The sequence below is a fragment of the Rutidosis leptorrhynchoides genome, chromosome 1 (assembly GCF_046630445.1).
Source record: "Rutidosis leptorrhynchoides isolate AG116_Rl617_1_P2 chromosome 1, CSIRO_AGI_Rlap_v1, whole genome shotgun sequence".
Lineage (NCBI taxonomy): Eukaryota > Viridiplantae > Streptophyta > Magnoliopsida > Asterales > Asteraceae > Rutidosis > Rutidosis leptorrhynchoides.
In genome coordinates this window covers 23,577,667-23,586,771 of record NC_092333.1, presented here as the reverse complement: position 1 = coordinate 23,586,771, position 9,105 = coordinate 23,577,667, and positions in this window count along the sequence as shown.

The window sequence follows — 9,105 nt, the reverse complement described above, 5'->3', positions numbered from 1 at the left end:
AATCATGACACGAAAACAATTTCAAGTAAGATTTCCACTCGAAATAAGATTGTTATAGTTATAGAAATTGAATTAAAGTTTGAATATGATTATTACCTTGTATTAGAAAGATAACCTACTGTAAGTAACAAAGGTTTCTTGATCTTGGATGATTACTTGGAATGGATTTAGAAAACTTGGAAGTAACTTGCAATCTTGGAAGTATTCTTGATTTTATGAAACTAGAACTTTTGGAATTTATGAAGAACACTTAGAACTTGAAGATAGAACTTGAGAGAGATCAATTAGATGAAGAAAATTGAAGAATGAAAGTGTTTGTAGGTGTTTTTGGTTGTTGGTGTATGGATTAGATATAAAGGATATGTAATTTTGTTTTCATGTAAATAAGTCATGAATGATTACTCATATTTTTGTAATTTTATGAGATATTTCATGCTAGTTGCCAAATGATGGTTCCCACATGTGTTAGGTGACTCACATGGGCTGCTAAAAGCTGATCATTGTAGTGTATATACCAATAGTACATACATCTAAAAGCTGTGTATTGTACGAGTACAAATACGGGTGCATACGAGTAGAATTGTTGATGAAACTGAACGAGGATGTAATTGTAAGTATTTTTGTTAAGTAGAAGTATTTTGATAAGTGTCTTGAAGTCTTTCAAAAGTGTATGAATATATATTAAAACACTACATGTATATACATTTTAACTGAGTCGTTAAGTCATCGTTAGTCGTTACATGTAAGTGTTGTTTTGAAACCTTTAGGTTAACGATCTTGTTAAATGTTGTTAACCCAATGTTTATAATATCAAAAGAGATTTTAAATTATTATATTATCATGATATTATGATGTACGAATATCTATTAATATGATATATATACATTAAATGTCGTTACAACGATAATCGTTACATATATGTCTCGTTTCAAAATCATTAAGTTAGTAGTCTTGTTTTTACATATGTAGTTCATTGTTAATATACTTAATGATATGTTTACTTATCATAATATCATGTTAACTATATATATAACCATATATATGTCATCATATAGTTTTTACAAGTTTTAACGTTCGTGAATCACCGGTCAATTTGGGTGGTCAATTATCTATATGAAACCTATTTCAATTAATCAAGTCTTAACAAGTTTGATTGCTTAACATGTTGGAAACACTTAATCATGTAAAATAACAATTTCATTTAATATATATATAAACATGGAAAAGTTCGGGTCACTACATCTATCCCCCACTTCACTCCAACAAATCGGAGACCTGCACTTTCTACCATAAAGTCGCCATCTCAATGCTTGAATAGTAGCTGTTGTTGTAGGAAAATTCGGCTAACGGTAGATGTCGATCCCAACTGTTTCCGAAATCAATAACACATGCTCGTAGCATGTCTTCAAGCGTTTGTATCGTCCTTTCGCTCTGCCCATCAGTTTGTGGATGATAGGCAGTACTCATGTCTAGACGAGTTCCTAATGCTTGCTGTAATGTCTGCCAGAATCTTGAAATAAATCTGCCATCCCTATCAGAGATAATAGAGATTGGTATTCCATGTCTGGAGACGACTTCCTTCAAATACAGTCGTGCTAACTTCTCCATCTTGGCATCTTCTCTTATTGGCAGGAAGTGTGCTAATTTGGTGAGACGATCAACTATTACCCAAATAGTTTCAAAACCACTTGCAGTCCTTGGCAATTTAGTGATGAAATCCATGGTAATGTTTTCCCATTTCCATTCCGGGATTTCGGGTTGTTGAAGTAGACGTGATGGTTTCTGATGCTCAGCTTTGACCTTAGAACACGTCAAACATTCTCCTACGTATTTAGCAACATCGGCTTTCATACCCGGCCACCAAAAATGTTTCTTGAGATCCTTGTACAACTTCCCCGTTCCAGGATGTATTGAGTATCTGGTTTTATGAGCTTCTCTAAGTACCATTTCTCTCATATCTCCAAATTTTGGTACCCAAATCCTTTCAGCCCTATACCGGGTTCCGTCTTCCCTAATATTAAGATGCTTCTCCGATCCTTTGGGTATTTCATCCTTTAAATTTCCCTCTTTTAAAACTCCTTGTTGCGCCTCCTTTATTTGAGTAGTAAGGTTATTGTGAATCATTATATTCATAGATTTTACTCGAATAGGTTCTCTGTCCTTCCTGCTCAAGGCGTCGGCTACCACATTTGCCTTCCCCGGGTGGTAACGAATCTCAAAGTCGTAATCATTCAACAATTCAATCCACCTACGCTGCCTCATATTCAGTTGTTTCTGATTAAATATGTGTTGAAGACTTTTGTGGTCGGTATATATAATACTTTTGACCCCATATAAGTAGTGCCTCCAAGTCTTTAATGCAAAAACAACCGCGCCTAATTCCAAATCATGCGTCATATAATTTTGTTTGTGAATCTTCAATTGTCTAGACACATAAGCAATCACCTTCGTTCGTTGCATTAATACACAACCGAGACCTTGCTTTGATGCGTCACAATAAATCACAAAATCATCATTCCCTTCAGGCAATGACAATATAGGTGCCGTAGTTAGCTTTTTCTTCAATAACTGGAACGCTTTCTCTTGTTCATCCTTCCATTCAAATTTCTTCCCTTTATGCGTTAATGCAGTCAAGGGTTTTGCTATTCTGGAAAAGTCTTGGATGAACCTTCTGTAGTAACCAGCTAGTCCTAAAAACTGGCGTATGTGTTTCGGAGTTTTTGGGGTTTCCCACTTTTCAACAGTTTCGATCTTTGCTGGGTCCACCTAAATACCTCCTTTGTTCACTATGTGACCGAGGAATTGAACTTCTTCCAACCAAAATGCTCACTTTGAAAACTTAGCGTACAGTTTTTCTTTCCTCAATACTTCTAGCACTTTTCTCAAATGTTCTTCGTGCTCTTGATCATTCTTTGAGTAAATAAGTATGTCATCGATGAAAACAATGACAAACTTGTCAAGATATGGCCCACACACTCGGTTCATAAGGTCCATGAACACAGCTGGTGCGTTAGTCAATCCAAACGGCATAACCATAAACTCGTAATGACCATAACGCGTCCTAAAAGCAGTTTTTGGAATATCATCCTCCTTTACTCGCATTTGACGATATCCAGAACGTAAATCGATCTTCGAATAAACCAACGAGCCTTGTAGTTGATCAAATAAGTCGTCAATTCTCGGCAGTGGATAACGGTTTTTGATGGTAAGTTTGTTCAACTTTCTGTAGTCAATACACAACCTAAATGTACCATCCTTCTTCTTGACAAACAAAACAGGAGCTCCCTATGGTGATGTACTTGGTCGAATGAAACCACGTTCTAATAGTTCTTGCAGTTGGCTTTGCAGTTCTTTCATCTCGCTGGGTGCGAGTCTATAAGGAGCACGAGCTATTGGTGCAGCTCCTGGTACAAGATCTATTTGAAATTCAACAGATCGATGTGGAGGTAGTCCCGGTAATTCTTTCGGAAATACATCGGCAAATTCTTTTGCGACGGGAACATCATTGATGCTCTTTTCTTCAGTTTGTACTTTCTCGACGTGTGCTAGAACAGCATAGCAACATTTTCTTATTAGTTTTTGTGCCTTCAAATTACTAATAAGATGTAGCTTCATGTTGCCCTTTTCTCCGTACACCATTAAGGGTTCTCCTTCTTCTCGTACAATGCGAATTGCATTTTTATAACATACGATCTCTGCTTTCACCTTCTTCAGCCAGTCCATGCCAACTATTACATCAAAACTCCCTAACTCTACTGGTATCAAATCAATCTTAAATATTTCGCTACCCAGTTTAATTTCTCGATTCCGGCATATATTATCTGCTGAAATTAATTTACCGTTTGCTAATTCGAGTAAAAATTTACTATCCAATGGCGTCAATGGACAACTTAATTTAGCACAAAAATCTCTACTCATATAGCTTCTATCTGCACCCGAATCAAATAAAACGTAAGCAGATTTATTGTCAATAAGAAACGTACCCGTAACAAGTTCTGGGTCTTCCTGTGCCTCTGCCGCATTAATATTGAAAACTCTTCCGCGGCCTTGTCCATTCGTGTTCTCCTGGTTCGGGCAATTTCTAATAATGTGGCCCAGTTTTCCACATTTATAACAAACTACATTGGCATAACTTGCTCCGACACTACTTGCTCCGCCATTACTCGTTTCGACACCATTTGTTCCTTTCGTTCTATTAACCCCTGGTCCGTAGACCTCACACTTCGCCGCGCTATGACCATTTATTTTACACTTGTTGCAAAATTTGGTGCAGAACCCCGAGTGATACTTTTTCACACCTTTAGCATAGCTGCTTCTGATTGTTGTTGTTGTTGCAGTTGTTATTGTTGTTGGGATGATTGTTGTAGTTGCTGTTGTTATTGTTGTTGTTGTTGTTGTTGTTGTTGTTGTTGTTGTTGTTGTTGTTGGGCCGTTTGTTGTAGTTGCGATTGATGTTGCGATTGTTGGGATAATTGTTGCGATTATTATTGTAATTGCTGTTGTTGTTGTATTGGTGATTCTTATAACCGTTTTCCTCCCACTTTCTTTTGACTTGCTTCACATTGGCCTCTTCAGCCGTCTGTTCTTTAATTCTTTCCTCAATCTGGTTCACTAGTTTGTGAGCCATTCTACATGCCTGTTGTATGGAGGCGGGCTCGTGTGAACTTATATCTTCTTGGATTCTTTCCGGTAATCCTTTCACAAACGCGTCGATCTTCTCTTCCTCATCTTCGAACGCTCCTGGACACAATAGGCACAATTCTGTGAATCGTCTTTCGTACGTGGTAATATCAAATCCTTGGGTTCGTAACCCTCTAAGTTCTGTCTTGAGCTTATTGACCTCGGTTCTGGGACAGTACTTCTCGTTCATCAAGTGCTTGAATGCTGACCATGGTAGTGCGTACGCATCATCTTGTCCCACTTGTTCTAGATAGGTATTCCACCATGTTAACGCAGAACCTGTGAAGGTATGCTTAGCGTACTTCACTTTGTCCTCTTCGGTACACTTACTTATGGCAAACACCGATTCGACCTTTTCGGTCCACCGTTTCAATCTGATCGGTCCTTCGGTTCCATCAAATTCCAAAGGTTTACAGGCAGTGAATTCTTTGTAGGTGCATCCTACACGATTTCCTGTACTGCTAGATCCAAGGTTATTGTTGGTATGTAGAGCAACCTGTACTGCGGCTATGTTTGAAGCAAGAAAGGCACGAAAATTCCTCTTCACTCATATTCAAGGTGTGTCGAGTAGTCGGTGCCATTTCCTTCAAAATAGTCAAATGAAACGAGTTAATCATATAGAATATCAAGAGTAGTCAATAGTATTTCGTAACGTAATATGAACTTATTTATAAAAGCTCTTTCTTCATATTAGCGTTTTATACTCTTTAATTCGGGTAGTACCTACCCGTTAAGTTCATACTTAGTAGCTAACATACCATTTCAACTACTACAATTCTATATGAAAAACTAATCACAACAAAAAAAAAATATCATATTCAAACCTTTATACAATAACTTGCAAACTTACAATACCACTATTTTACATATAGCATGAAATATAGCACATAAAACTTTGATACAAAGTAGTTGCGAAGATAATTCTAGTTAATAAATAAGGCGTTCAGCAAAGGCAACAAAGACACGTAATTCATACATCCAGAAACAAGTCATGCATTCTGGTTTTACTAATACCACTTCCCATCTTTGGTCTTGCGGAACGTAACCGTTGTGACCAATAGTATGACAATGTGTTGTAACGTCGTTAAAAGGGCGAAGGTTACGTAATGAGCAACAGTCTCGTAATAACCTAAAAACCTCATTTCTTACCCCAATTACCGACTCCGTCACTTGTGGGAACGTTTTGTTTAATAGTTGTAGCCCGATGTTCTTTTTCTCACTTTGGTGAGAAGCGAACATTACTAACCCATAAGCATAGCATGCTTCTTTATGTTGCATGTTAGCCGCTTTTTCTAAATCATGAAGTCCTATATTCGGATACATTGAGTCAAAATAATTTCTTAACCCGTTGCGTAAAATAGCATTTGGGTTCTCCGCAATATATGCGTCAAAGTAAACACATCGTAACTTATGGGTTTCCCAATGTGATATCCCCCATCTTTCAAACGAAAGTCTCTTATAAACCAAGACATTCTTGGAACGTTCTTCGAATGTCTTACAAAATGATTTCGCCTGAAATAGTTGTGCCGAGGAATTCTGACCGACTCTAGACAAGATTTCATCAATCATGTCTCCGGGTAGGTCTCTTAAAATATTGGGTTGTCTATCCATTTTGTGTTTTTAAACTGTAAAATAGACAAGAGTTAGATTCATAAAAAAATTACTTATTAATACAAGCAATTTTTACATATATCATAAAGCATAAGCACACTATATTACATATATTACACCACACGAATACAACTATCTTATTTCGACTCGCTCGTTTCTTCTTCTTCGGTTTTGGTTCGTTTTGCCAAGTTTCTAGGGATATATGATGTTCCCCTAATACGAGCCGTCGTTTTCCACATTGGTTTAGAAAAATCTGGTGGTTTAGAGGTTCCCGGGTCATTGTTACAACTTAAGGGCTTCGGGGGTTGACGATTCATATAAAGTTCATCGGGGTTGGAATTAGATTTCTCTATTTTTATGCCCTTTCCCTTATTATTTTCTTTTGCCTTTTTAAATTCAGTTGGGGTAATTTCTATAACATCATCGGAATTCTCGTCGGAATCCGATTCATCGGAGAATTGGTAATCCTCCCAATATTTTGCTTCCTTGGCGAAAACACCATTGACCATAATTAACCTTGGTCGGTTGGTTGAGGATTTTCTTTTACTTAACCGTTTTATTATTTCCCCCACCGGTTCTATTTCCTCCTCCGGTTCCTCCTCTTACGGTTCTGATTCTTCTTCCGGTTCTGACTCTTCTTCCGGTTCCTCTTCGGGAACTTGTGAATCAGTCCACGAATCATTCCAATTTACATTTGACTCTTCATTATTATTAGGTGAGTCAATGGGACTTGTTCTAGAGGTAGACATCTATCACATAATATCAAACACGTTAAGAGATTAATATATCACATAATATTCACATGTTAAAAATATATAGTTTCCAACAAAATTTGTTAAGCAATCATTTTTCAAGTAAACACGGTCGAAGTCCAGACTCACTAATGCATCCTAACAAACTCGATAAGACACACTAATGCAAAATTCTGGTTCTCTAAGACCAACGCTCGGATACCAACTGAAATGTCCCGTTCTTATTGATTAAAAATGTTCCATATTAATTGATTTCGTTGCGAGGTTTGGCCCTCTATATGAGACGTTTTTCAAAGACTGCATTCATTTTTAAAACAAACCATAACCTTTATTTCATAAATAAAGGTTTAAAAAGCTTTACGTAGATCATCAAATAATGATAATCTAAAATATCCTGTTTACACACGACCATTACATAATGGTTTACAATACAAATATGTTACATCAAAATCAGTTTCTTGAATGCAGTTTTTACACAATATCATACAAACATGGACTCCAAATCTTGTCCTTATTTTAGTATGCAACAGCGGAAGCTCTTAGTATTCACCTGAGAATAAACATGCTTTAAATGTCAACAAAAATGTTGGTGAGTTATAGGTTTAACCTATATATATCAAATCGTAACAATAGACCACAAGATTTCATATTTCAATACACATCCCATACATAGAGATAAAAAATCATTCATATGGTTAACACCTGGTAACCGACATTAACAAGATGCATATATATAAGAATATCCCCATCATTCCGGGACACCCTTCGGATATGATATAAATTTCGAAGTACTAAAGCATCCGGTACTTTGGATGGGGTTTGTTAGGCCCAATAGATCTATCTTTAGGATTCGCGTCAATTAGGGTGTCTGTTCCCTAATTCTTAGATTACCAGACTTAATAAAAAGGGGCATATTCGATTTCGATAATTCAACCATAGAATGTAGTTTCACGTACTTGTGTCTATTTTGTAAATCATTTATAAAACCTGCATGTATTCTCATCCCAAAAATATTAGATTTTAAAAGTGGGACTATAACTCACTTTTACAGATTTTTACTTCGTCGGGAAGTAAGACTTGGCCACTGGTTGATTTACGAACCTATAACAATATATACATATATATCAAAGTATGTTCAAAATATATTTACAACACTTTTAATATATTTTGATGTTTTAAGTTTATTAAGTCAGCTGTCCTCGTTAGTAACCTACAACTAGTTGTCCACAGTTAGATGTACAGAAATAAATCGATAAATATTATCTTGAATCAATCCACGACCCAGTGTATACGTATCTCAGTATTGATCACAACTCAAACTATATATATTTTGGAATCAACCTCAACCCTGTATAGCTAACTCCAACATTCACATATAGAGTGTCTATGGTTGTTCCGAAATATATATAGATGTGTCGACATGATAGGTCGAAACATTGTATACGTGTCTATGGTATCTCAAGATTACATAATATAAAATACAAGTTGATTAAGTTATAGTTGGAATAGATTTGTTACCAATTTTCACGTAGCTAAAATGAGAAAAATTATCCAATCTTGTTTTACCCATAACTTCTTCATTTTAAATCCGTTTTGAGTGAATCAAATTGCTATGGTTTCATATTGAACTCTATTTTATGAATCTAAACAGAAAAAGTATAGGTTTATAGTCAGAAAAATAAGTTACAAGTCGTTTTTGTAAAGGTAGTCATTTCAGTCGAAAGAACGACGTCTAGATGACCATTTTAGAAAACATACTTCCACTTTGAGTTTAACCATAATTTTTGGATATAGTTTCATGTTAATAATAAAAATAATTTTCCCAGAATAACAACTTTTAAATCAAATTTTATCATAGTTTTTAATTAACTAACCCAAAACAGCCCGCGCTGTTACTACGACGGCGTAAATCCGGTTTTACGGTGTTTTTCGTGTTTCCAGGTTTTAAATCATTAAGTTAGAATATCATATAGATATAGAACATGTGTTTAGTTGATTTTAAAAGTCAAGTTAGAAGGATTAACTTTTATTTGCGAACAAGTTTAGAATTAACTAAACTATG